The sequence below is a fragment of the Dasypus novemcinctus genome, chromosome X (genome assembly GCF_030445035.2).
Source record: "Dasypus novemcinctus isolate mDasNov1 chromosome X, mDasNov1.1.hap2, whole genome shotgun sequence".
NCBI lineage: Eukaryota > Metazoa > Chordata > Mammalia > Cingulata > Dasypodidae > Dasypus > Dasypus novemcinctus.
The window spans coordinates 97,895,870-97,908,435 of record NC_080704.1 but is presented as its reverse complement, the minus strand read 5'-3'; the positions used below and the strand labels follow the sequence as shown (position 1 = coordinate 97,908,435).

General features: G+C 37.8%; 1 pseudogene; it reads left to right on the top strand.

Moving 5' to 3' along the window:
* Window positions 1–232: 232 nt before the first annotated feature.
* LOC101412802 (eukaryotic peptide chain release factor GTP-binding subunit ERF3A-like) lies at window positions 233–11,802 on the top strand (annotated as a pseudogene).
* Window positions 11,803–12,566: the final 764 nt, after the last annotated feature.

The window sequence follows — 12,566 nt, the reverse complement described above, 5'->3', positions numbered from 1 at the left end:
TCAATAAAATGTGGTGTATACATACAATGGAATACTACTCGGCTTTAAGAACAAATACACTACAATAACACGTGATAACATGGATGAATCTTGAGAACCTTATGCTGAGTGAAGCAACCCAGGCATTGAAGGACAAATACTACATGACCTCAATGATATGAAATAAGCAAGCTGCCTCAGAGAGCTAGAGACTGGAAGATAGGCTTACAGGAAATCGGGGGGTGACGGAAGGATGTTACTTGACATCTGCACGGGTGGAATCTCTGATGAGCTGGCGGTAAGTATGAGCACAAAGAAGAGATAAAATGGGGGCAAGGGGTTGCCTTTGTGTGTGGCTTTGCAGGTTTCAGGGGTCGGGGGATGGGCGAATGTGTAATAGTGCCCAAAAAATTGGGGGGAGAGAGGGGCAACATACGAACATAGGAGAGTGTCAGGTGTTGGTTGAGAGTAAAATGCCGAGAAAATCATATCAAAATAGAATTAAGAGGGTTACCTGTTTAGGATGCTCAGAGGGAATGGTCTGACACGGGACAGACTCCTGGGGAATGTCTGAATGCTCATTTTGCCAGGGTGGGTTATACCATTGGATAGAGACCGAAGTAGTGAGAATGGGGTTGGACCCACATCCTGGGGAGGACTAATGCCATCAAAAAAGAGGGAACTGTATCTCTTGAGAGAAAGGATGGCTCCCAGCACATTAGGGCAGTTGAGCAAGTCAGGCCCTGAACACTGTTGCAAGTATCTCTGGACGTGGCTCCTCAGGAAATTGAGATTGGCTGTCGCTGTGGGTCCTAAGGGGAGGGCAAAATGGATGTTGAATGGATGGAACCAAGGTAAATGTGGGGGTAAGAGGAGTTTCGTGAGAGTACACAAGGATGGATATAAAACATGTAATATTACACCAAAAACATATAGGGGACAACAGACTAATAATGTAAACCATAATGTAAAACATAGGATAACTAAAAATTTAGAAAACTGTATATCCTAAAGTATGGACCACAGTGTAAGCACAGATGTCACCTTGTTTGAAGGCTATTGTCTCAGAGTCTGTACATCAGTTTAAGTAAATAAGATATGAATAAGTTATAAGAATATCGCTGTGGAAGGGAAAACGTTTTATGGTGGACGTGTGGGAGTACTGTATATTGTATATATGAATTACTGTGATCTAAGGCTCTTGTGAAGAGAATCTCAATAATTAGGAAAAAAGAAAAGAAAAAGGGAGGATGTAGAATTTTTCCAAATCAATACGTATTCTTGTGTAACCTTTAAAACCATTGCTATATTCCGTTTTACTAGTAAGGGATCCTGACATTTTATTGGGCTTCACTTTTCAGGAAGTTTTGGATCACAGAGTGGTTCAACAATGGCAGTGGAGGAATACTGGTATAGGATGTTTTGACAGGTGATATATGGTTGATAGGCAGCTATATAGGGCATATGTCCAGGGTGCTTGGTAATGTTTGTATATACTCATAGTGGCAACAATTTAAAACAACAGCTGGGGGGATACTGGGTTCCTGGTCAGTTGTGCTCTGTCGTGGCCCCTAGGGGAGATGCGGTAGTTCCCCAGGTGCAACGGTATGGACCAGGAAGGAATGAGGGTCCAACAGTAAGCCCCTGATACTAATGACTATGCTTGTGAGCCTATATGCCTGAAATAAGAACAAGGCCTAGAGCAGCACTGTGCCTAGGAGTTTCCTCCTGACAGCATTCATGTTACTCAAATGTGGCCAGTCTCACAGCCAAACGCAGCATGTAAATACAATGCATTTCCCCCAGCGTGGGACATGACACCCGGGGATGAGCCTCCCTGGCACCGAGGGATCACTACCAAGTACCAGCTGATGATGCAAGTAGAAAATGTCCTTGAATTAAAGGTTCAACGCGGACCAGCAGAATATCCCTGTCTACATATAATAACAGGAATTTAAAATGCTGTTTGACCTAATGTAAGGGGGAAATGGAGAGGAGAAATGAGTTTATATGGCTATGAGTCTCTAAAAAAGAGTCTGGAGGTTGTCAGAAGGATTGCCCTTATGCACACCTGAGCAGAGTCTAAGAGACAGATAAAGTAGATACAACCCCAGGTATTGGTTCTTTTGAGGGCTAAAGAGACCCACAGATTCTATGGTAATGGCAGATGGGGTTCACTGCCATGTCAGTTGGCCCTTCTTTGGAGCTGGTGTCTCTGCGTGATGGAGCTGGACACAGTTGGGATCTCTTTTCACAAGATTTTCATGCTACTTTACTGGAATTGTAGTTGGTGCTGGGTTTAAGATATATCTAGGGGATTTGAATCTCCGGACTGACAATATGATAGCCAGGCCCTGAGCCTCAACAATCTTCAACTCCTACACTCTGATTTATTGGATTTACCCCACTCACCTAACATGGAGTTGAAGAATGTCAACCACCACACCATGGAGACTAGAGTGCCTACAACTGAAAGCAGGAGGATTGCATCCAGTATCTATGTGGAATTTAAGCCTCCTCTTGACATAGATGTACAATGGACACAACCAATCCAAGGTCCACAGAGAAAGTGTGACATTCGTGGGGGAATAGTGCCATGGTGGCTGCTGGGTGTGGCGAATGGGAGGAAGAGATGAGATATGGAGGCTTTTTCGGGACTTGGAGTTGTCCTGGGTGGTGCTTCAGGCACAATTACTGGACACTGTAGATTCTCCCAGGGCCCACTGGATGGAACATGGGAGAGTATGGGGTATGATGTGGACCGTTGACCATGAGGTGCAGCGATACCCAGAGATATACTTACCCAATGCAATGGATGTGTTATGATGATGGGAGAGAGTGTTGCTGTGGGGGGAGTGGTGGGGTGGGGGTGGTGGGGTTGAATGGGACCTAATATTTTTTGCATGTAATAGTTTAAAAAAATGAATAAAAAAATAAAAATAAAATTCATTCAGTTTATCTGATCCTTAAGTCCTCACTACAACTCCATGAAATAGTCACACCACCAATTATTGAATATTCAAATAGCAGAGAACTCATTACCTTCTGAGGCAGATGCCCATTCTGTGCTTAATCAGTTCTCATAGAAAGTTGTTTTTTGTATCAGACTGACATTAATCTCCCAATAATTTTTTACCATGGAGCTGGTTCTATCTTTTGGGATCCTATAGAACCATTCTATTTGGTCTCCATATGAGAGTACTTTGGTCAAGTATAATTATTATATTGCCCCTTTCCTGTCTTCCAAACTTCCTTACTCCAAAATAAACATCCCTATGCTCCACAGAAGTTTATCCTGTAGAAGGACATGCTTTAAGTTTCTTTTAATATTCTGGCTAGTGGTCTTTCAACAGGTATAAAATGATAACAAAGTATTTTATATATTAGGTACTTAATATATAGCACAGTTTGTAGCAGCTTGATATGGTTATGAATTCTAAAAATAGATATCAAATTATATTTTTAATCTGGTCTGTACCTGGGCATGATTGAGTTATAATTAGGGCTTTGATTGGGCCACATCATTAGGGCATTTAGTCCACCTCTTGGTGGATGGGAACTCACAGATAAAAGGCATTGCAAAGGACAGAGTTGAGGGCTCTTAATGTTGGAGTTTTGATGTAGAAGTTTGATGCTGAAGTCTTAAGCTGGTGTGCCAAGGAAAGAGACAGAGTTGTTCACCTGATAGTCTACAGCTGACATTGTGGAGAAATAGAGGAACTGAGCCCAGAGAAACCCAGGAAGCCTGAACCCATGCAGGCAACAGCAATCATCTTGCTCCAAAACTTGAAAATAGACTTTGGTGATGGAAGTAAATTATGCTTTATGTCTTGGTATCTGTAAGCTCCTACCCCAAATAAATACCCTTTAAAAAACCAGCCAATTTCTGGTATTTTGCATCAGAACCCCTTTGGCTGACTAATACACAATTGAAGAGGTTATAGGAGTTCAGAAAGGAGAATGTGAACGGAGGTCCAAATGATTGAGCAGGTTTTGATGTATGATATCATACGTGCTTTGGGTCTTAGACATATGGAAAATGTAAGAGATAAAAGGTACTATGAAAAAAATGACCTTAAAGTAATTTCATTGTATGTAGCCACTTCAGGAACCATGTTCCCATCAGCTTACCTGTATTGCATATCACACAGAGACATTGAATGAGTCCATTGAAATCATCTACAAATATCTTTACCAAATTTCATTTTATATTTTTCTCAAATAATGGCCAATTTTTGTGTATTTATATGAAAAGCAAGTTGCACATATATTTGATTTTTTCAGTGACTACCTCACTTACAAAAACACCACATAAAAGTTTGAATAGGATGATTTCATTGTGATGTGATTTGCCAGGGAAAAACCTCTCCTGTCATGATTTGGATGCTTTACCAGGAGTTTCTCATAATGAAAATTAGCAAATTACCTAAATGTAGTTTTCATTGGAGTGAAGACTCAGAACAAGTATGTTTTTCACCTGCTGTGAAAAGAGGTACAGAAAGGTATTAGGATGTGGGAGTAGGGGACATTCATGTATTCAACAGAGAAGCTTCAGGTAGGGTCCATCAGTATATACTGTGCTAAGATATGTGATACTCAAAAGATAAGCTATGCTGTAATTAGTTACATGACATACTCTGCTTATGACATGAATTGTGTAAGTACTGTGATGTAGGTGTGTGTCTAGGGGTACTTAGGCTAGTGTTATTTACTTAGGTAAGAAAAAGTGTCCCTGTTTTGGAATGGAAGAACTATTTGCATGAAAACCTAAGAAGAAGCTTTTCAAAAGGACAAAGATCTAGTCCCTATCCTTCATATTCTTCTATATCTGACACCCTTCACAGTAACCCTCCCCTGCCATCATTGTAAATTTAACCGCAGGCCTACAAACCCCGAGTTCACCTGTTCTTTCCTTTAGCCCTTTCCTCAGTTCTACAGAGAGTCCAACACAACCCCCACCCTACACACTTCACATTCCAGCACTGTCAAACCCAATCACATCACTGCACCACTATCACCCCATCCACTGGCCAACCAACTCATTTCACCTTATCATAAGTTTTACCCATATTGAGCATTAGTTTAAAATCCTCTACTCCCTGTCTGTCTCCTGATGGCCTATATTCTGCACTCTCTAGCTCTGTGATTCTGCTCAATTTCTTAAGTAATATCAGTGAGGTCATGTAATATTTGTCCTTCAGTGACTGGCTTACTTCACTCAATATAAGGTCTTCAAGATTAATCCATATTATCCTGTGTGTTAATACTGCATTCCTTCTTACAGCTGAGTAATATTCCATTATTTGTATATACAACAATTTATTTATCTATTCATCTGTTGATGTTCACTTGGGTTGCTTTTATCTTTTGGCAAGAGTGAATAATGCTATTATGAACATTGGTATACATATATCTGTTTGTGGCCCTGCTTTCGATTCTTCTGAGTTTATACCCAGCAGTGGGATTGCTGGATGATATGGCAGTTCTATATTTAGCTTCCTAAGGAACAGCAAAATTGTCCTCCACAATGGCTGCTTCATTCTACATTCCCATTAGCAGTGGATGAGGGTTCCCTCTCCTCCACAACTTCATCAACAACTTACAGTTCTCTGTTTGTTTATTTAAATAACAGCCAGTTTAATAGGTAAGATGATATATTACCTATGATATCTCATTGTATTTTGATTTGCATTTTCCTAATAGCTAGTGATGTTGAGCACCCTTTCATGTTTTTGTTAGCCATTTGTATTTCTTCTTTGGAGATGTGTCCATTCAAATGTCTTGCCCATTTTTAAATGCATCATTTGTCCTTTTATTTTTGAGATGTGGGATTTCTTTATATATGCTGGATATTAGGCTCTTATTGGATAAATGATTATGAAATATTTTCTCTCATTGAGTAGACTGTCTTTTCACTTTCTTAACAAACACCTTTGGAGCCAGAAGTTTTTAATTATGATGTCGTATTTGTCTATTTTATCTTTCATTGCTCATGCATTGGATATAAAATTTATGAAACCATTTCCTACTACAAAAATCTTATAGATGCTTCTCTACATTATCTTCTAGGAGCTTTATCATCTTGGCTCCTATATTTAGGTCTTTGACTCATCTTGAGTTAACTTTTGTATAGGACATGAGATGGTGATCCTCTCTCATTCTTTTGTATATGGATGTCTAGTTTTCCCAGCACTGTTTGTTGAAAGGCCATTCTGACCCAGCTGAGTGGGCTTGGTGACCTTGTGAGTTATCACTTGACTGTATATGTGAGTATCTATATTAGAACTCTGAATTCTGTTCCATTAGTCAGTATTTCTATCCTTGTGCCAATACCATGCAGTGTTGACTACTGTAGTTTTGTTGTGTGCATTACAGTCAGCATGGTGCCTCAAATTTCATTTTTCTTCATCAGTATGTTTTCTGCTATTCTAGACCCCTTGCCCACCCAAATAAATTTTATAATTAGCTTTTCCAATTCAGTAAGAAATGCTGTTGTAATTTTTATTGGGATTGTATTAAATCTCTAAATCAATTTGGGTCAGACAGACATCTTAATGATGTTTAGTCTTCCAATCCGTGAACATGGAATATTCTTCAATTTGTTTAGATCTTCTTTAATTTCCTTTAAAAATGTGTAATTTTCTGTGTACAAGTCCTTTACATCTTTAAGTATATTCCCAGGTATCTGATTCTTTTATTTGCTATTGTAAATGTAATTTTTGTCTTGATTTCCTCCTCAGATTTCTCATTATTAGTGTACAGAAATGCTGCTGATTGTCTTCTCTCCTGCCACTTTACTGAACTCATTTATCAGTTCTGGAAACTTTGTTGTAGATTTCTCAGGGATTTTTATATATAGATTCATGTCATCTTCAAATACTTAAATTTTTACTTCTTCCTTTTCAATTTGGATGCTATTTATACCTTTTTCTTGCCTAAGTGTTTGAATAAGTACTTCTAACTCAGTGGCAAATAAAAGTGGTGAATGGACCTCCATGTTGATCTATATCTTAGAGGAAAATCTTTAGCATTTCACCATTAAATGTGATAATAGCCGGGAGTTTTTTATTAATGCTCTTTATCCTGTCAAGGAAGTTTCCTTCTATTCCTATCTTTTGAAGTGTTTTTATCAAGAAATGATGCTGTGTTTTGTCAAATGCTTTTTCTGCATCATAGAGATGATCATGTGATATTTTTTCTTTCAGTCTGTTAATGTGGTGTATTACATTGATTATTTTCTTATGTTGAACCATCCTTGCATACCAGGGATGAAGCCCACTTGACCATAGCATACAATTCATTTAATGTGTTGTTGAATATGTTTAGCAAATATTTTGTTGAATATTTCAGAACACAGGTCCTTTAGAGAGGTAGGTCTGTGGTTTTCTTTTCTCATGGTGCCTTTATATGGTGTTGGTGTTAGGGTGATGTTGGCATCAGAGAATTAGTTAGGCAATGTTCCCTCCACTTCTATTTTTGAAGAGTTTAAGCAGGATTTGTGTCCTTTCTTTCTGGAATGATTGGTAAAATTCATCTCTGAAACCATATGGTTCTGTCCTTTCCTTAGTTTTCTCAGTTGGGAGGTTTTTGTTTTGTTTTGTGTTGTTTTGATATATTCCTTAGTTTTATTTTATTATTAATATATTTTATTGTACTTCAATAAAAATTCGTACATGAATATACATAAACAATAAGTGTATAGTGAATGTTGTATACTTACAAAATAAATATGCATAACATCATACAGGGGCCCATATGTCACTCCTCCATTAAAATCTGTATTGTTTTGAAATAATTTTTACAAACTATGCAAGAACATCATCAGAATATTACTATTAACTATAGTCCATATCTTATTATTTAGTGTATTTCCTCCAAACCAACTATTTTAATATATTTTTATTACAGTGTTTGTAAACTTAACAAAAAATTAATGCACATGTGTAGAATTCATATGTAACACCCCTTCACCAAACAAGACACCATGATGGAATATTTTCTACAGATTTTTAGATAATATCACCATACTATTACCACCAACCATGCTTCATAGTGTACATTTGGCACACTTTTACCATGCCCCTTCCATTATCAGCATAGTATTCATTAGATATTAATACAAGAATATTATAGTATTGCTGTTTTTTGTTGTTTTGGGGGGGTATTTATTACCATCCATAGGTCACACCAATTGTATTTTTCCTATGCTTCTTCACATTCTTACTGCCCTGTAAAAGTGATATACATCAGCTCTAGATCACAGAAAGACACTCAAGGTTCTGTACAATCAACCATAATTCTCATCCACCTTTGATTTTTTTTCATTTTCTTTTATTTATATTATTTTTTTCTTCTTTACTTTCTTTTAAATGTTACATTAAAAAATATATGAGGTCCCTATATACCCCCACCCCACCCACCCCACCCGCTTCCACATCAACAACCTCTTCCATCATTGCAGCACATCCACTGTACCTGGTGAATACATTCTGGAGCATCACTGCACCACAGTGGTCCACATTGTAGTCCACACTCTACCCCAGTCCACCCAGTGGGCCACAACAGGACATACAATGTCCAGCATCTATCCCTGCAGAATCACCTAGGATAACTCCAAATCCTGAAAATTCCCCACACCATATCTTTTCTTCCCTCTCCCAACCATCAGCAGCCACCATTGCCACCCTCTCCACATCACTACTACAATTTCTTCCCTTACTAATCACAATATTTCCCCAGCAGAACACCAGTAAGTCCACTTTAACCCATACTCTATTCCTCCATCTTGTGGACCTGGGATGGCTATGTCCAGTCCCCCTCTACATCAAGAGGGTGTTTAGATTCCACTTGGATGATGGATGTAAATTTCCTGGCATATCCATTGACCTGGCAAATATATTCTGGAGAACTGTTGCAGCACATGGACAGTGTTCCATATTGTAGTCCACACTCTACCCCAGTCCACCCAGTGGGCCACGACAGGACACACAAGGTCCAGCATCCATGTCTGCAGCACCATATGGTACAACTCCAAATCCTGAAAATAGCCCCAGACCATACTTCTTCTTCCATGCTTTTTGGTCCCTAATTTGGGAGATTTTTGATGACTATTTTAATCTTGTTACTTGTGACTGGTCTGTTAAATTAAACTATTTCTTCTTTTGTCAATGTAGGCTGTTTTTGTGTTTTTAGAAATTTCTCCATTTCAATATCTAAGTTATCCATCTTGTTGGCATACAATTTTTCCAAGAATTCTCTTACTAAACTTTATATTTCTGTGGGAACCATGGTGATAGCCCTAATTTTTTATTTTATATATTTGTGGCTTCTTTCTGTTTTTTTTTTTGTTGTTGTTGTTTTTGTTGTTGTTGTTAGTCTACATAAGTGTTTGTCAATTTACTCAATCTCAAAACTTTTGGTTTTGTTATTTTTTTCATTTTTTATCATCAATTTCATTTAGCTCTACTCTAATCTTCTTTATTTCCTTCTGCCTGCTTTGGTTTTAGTTTGTTGTTCTTTTTCTAGTTCTCACGGTGTGCAGTTCTTGGTTTTACCTCTTCTTTCCCAGTATAGACATTTATGGCTATAAATTTCCCATTCGGCACTGCTTTTCCTGCATCCCATTGGTTTTGATATGTTGTGTTCTCATTTTCATTTATTTCAATGTAGTTAATTGATTTCTTTTGCAATGTCCTCCTTGGCCCACTGATTATCTAAGAGTGTGTTTTTAACTTCCATATATTTGGTTCTCTGCTCCTTATTAATTTCCCCCTTTTTGATGTGACTACTATGTAATCTAAAGCATCTTTCAGAAAAAATAAAAGGATATCCTCTGGATCATGGGAAGATTGTAGAGTAGGAAGCTCCAGAAATCATTCCCTGCACCAGAACAACTATTAAACAGGTAGGAACTTTCTCAATCAAATATTTTGAAACTCCAGAATCCAGAAGAGCACTGCACATCATCCAGGGACCTGCCGGAAGAAGATGGTAAGTTAAATACCAGCAAATTGCTCCCACTGTATGGTGATTACTATTGTCCTGCCCCCATCCTTGCAGCCAGCAACACTGGGGTCCAGTCCATGGCCTAGTTTGCTGATTCTAGAAAGGGATATAAAAATCCACTTCCCCAAGATTCAGAGTGAGTATGGACCAATGACTGATCAAAGCTTTTCCTGGGGGCTGATGGGAGTTACTTTATTGATATTGATACTGTCTAGATGTTCTATCCATTTAAAAGTGGTATATTAAAGTCTCCTACTATAATGTAGATCCAGCAAATACCCAGGAAAACTTCAGCAGAGTCAAGCTACTGCTACCAGAACTCATAGTTCTGCCTTCTGCCATGCTTCACTGTCAGAAACTGGGGTGGACAAGGCTTAGAACTACCAAGGTGAAACACAAGTTGAACCTTCTCAAGAGGAACAGTCTGAAGTTTCAAATCCTGTTGTTAGCATAGAACTTTCAGAACTTGTTGGTAAGAAAATTTCTGTGACATTATTAATTCAGTAATATGAAACTCCCTTTCACTCTCAAGATTTAAGATGCAATACAGAAAATGGAAAGGCAAATGTTCCCAGAATTATGGGAACACAAAGAAAAAATAGGTGAAGCAGAGCCAGGGGATGGTTCCTTGGGAGATGGAAGAACCCCCAGAGGAAAGTGCATGAGAAATGATGGGGGAGAAAGAGGAAGTATCAAAACCTACATAAGTGGTTGCAATGCTAAGTGCTCATTAAAAAGAACATGTTAATGTAGCACTCCTTGGGCATGTAGATGCTGGCAAGTCAACCACTGGAGGAAAAATAATGCATTTGATTGGAATGGTTGATGAAAGGACACTTGAGAAACATGACAGAGAACCTAAAGGAAAAAAAGAACAGAGAAACTTGGTACTTGTGTTGGGCCTTAGACACAAATCTGGAAGAAGGAGACAAACGTAAAACAGTAAAAGTGAGCCATGCCTATTTTGAAACATAAAAGAAGGATTTCACAATTCTAGATGCCTCTGGCCACATGAATTTTGTCCCCAATGTTATTGGTAGTGCTTCTTAAGCTGACTTGGCTGTACTTGTAATATCTGCCAGGAAGGGAGAATTTGAAACAAGTTTTGAAAAAGGACAGACAAGAGAACATGCAATGTTGGCAAAGACAGCAGGTGTGAAATACTTAATTGTGCTTATTAATAAGAAGAATGATCCAACAGTAAATTGGAGCAATGAGGAATGTAAAGAGGAATTAGTGCCGTTTTTCAGGAGTTGACTTCAATCCTAAAAAGAACACTCAGTTTATGCCCTGCTCATGACTGACTAGAGCAAATCTTAAAGAGTCATGAGAATTTTGTCCTTGGTGTAGAGGATTGCCATTTAATCCATACCTGGATAATTTCCCAAACTTCAATAGGTCAGTTGATGGAAAAATCTGTCAATATTGCATAAGTAAAAGGATATGGGCACTGCGGTCCTGGGAAAGATGGAATCAGAATCTATTAAAGGACAGCAGCTTGTGATAATGCCAAACAAGCACAATTTGAAAATTCTTCGAATCCTTTCTGTTGCTGTAGAAACAGATTCTCTAGTCCCAGATGAAAAGCTCAAATTCATACTGAAAAGAATTGAAGAAGAAGAGATCCTTCCAGGATTGAAACTCGGTGATCCTAATAATCTTTGTCATTTTGGATGCACATTTGATGCCTAGGTAATGATTTTTGAGCACAAATCCCTCAGCTACCTAGGTTATAATGCAGTGCTGTATATTCATGCATGTAATTATAATGAGGAAGTCAAAATAATCATAACACCTTTTCAACTGGGAAAATTCTAAAACTGGTTCCAGAGAAAGATGAATTTTCCCCTTAGATTTTTAAATTTCTGTCCAAACTCTGCTTCCTTCGACACATTTGGCAAAGCTTTGTGAGTGATATGGATATAATTGCTTACAATAATGAAAACCTACAGGAAATAATTTTTTTCATTTCCCCCTAGGCATATTTTGGTCTTTTTCCCCCAGGCATATCGTTCTGACTGTGAATGTATGTGCACATGTTAAAAAGACAACTACTATGTTAATAAAAGATTCCATTAAAAAAACAAAAAATGTATCAATAAGGAAATACAAGACTTGAATAATACTCTAAACCAACTAGACCTAACAGACAAATAAAGAACACTTCACCCAAAAACAACAGAATACACATTCTTCTTGAGTGCACATAGATCATTCCCCAGGATAGATCATATGTTAGGTGACAAAACAGGTCTCAATAAATTTAAAAATATGTATATACTGAAATCATAAAATGTATATTATTCAGCCACAATGGAATGAAGCTAAAAATAAAAATAGGAGGAATTGAAAATTCACTAATATGGGGCACTTAATCAATGTACTCTTAAACAACCAATGAGTTAAATATGAAATCACAAGGGAAATTAGGAAATACCTTCAAGTGAATGAAAATGGAAATGATAATACAACATACCAAAACTTATGGGATGCAGAAAAGGCAAAGATGAGAGGGAAGTTGATAGCCATAAATGTTTAAATTAAAAAAGAATATTTCAGATCAAAGATCTAATCTCAAAAGT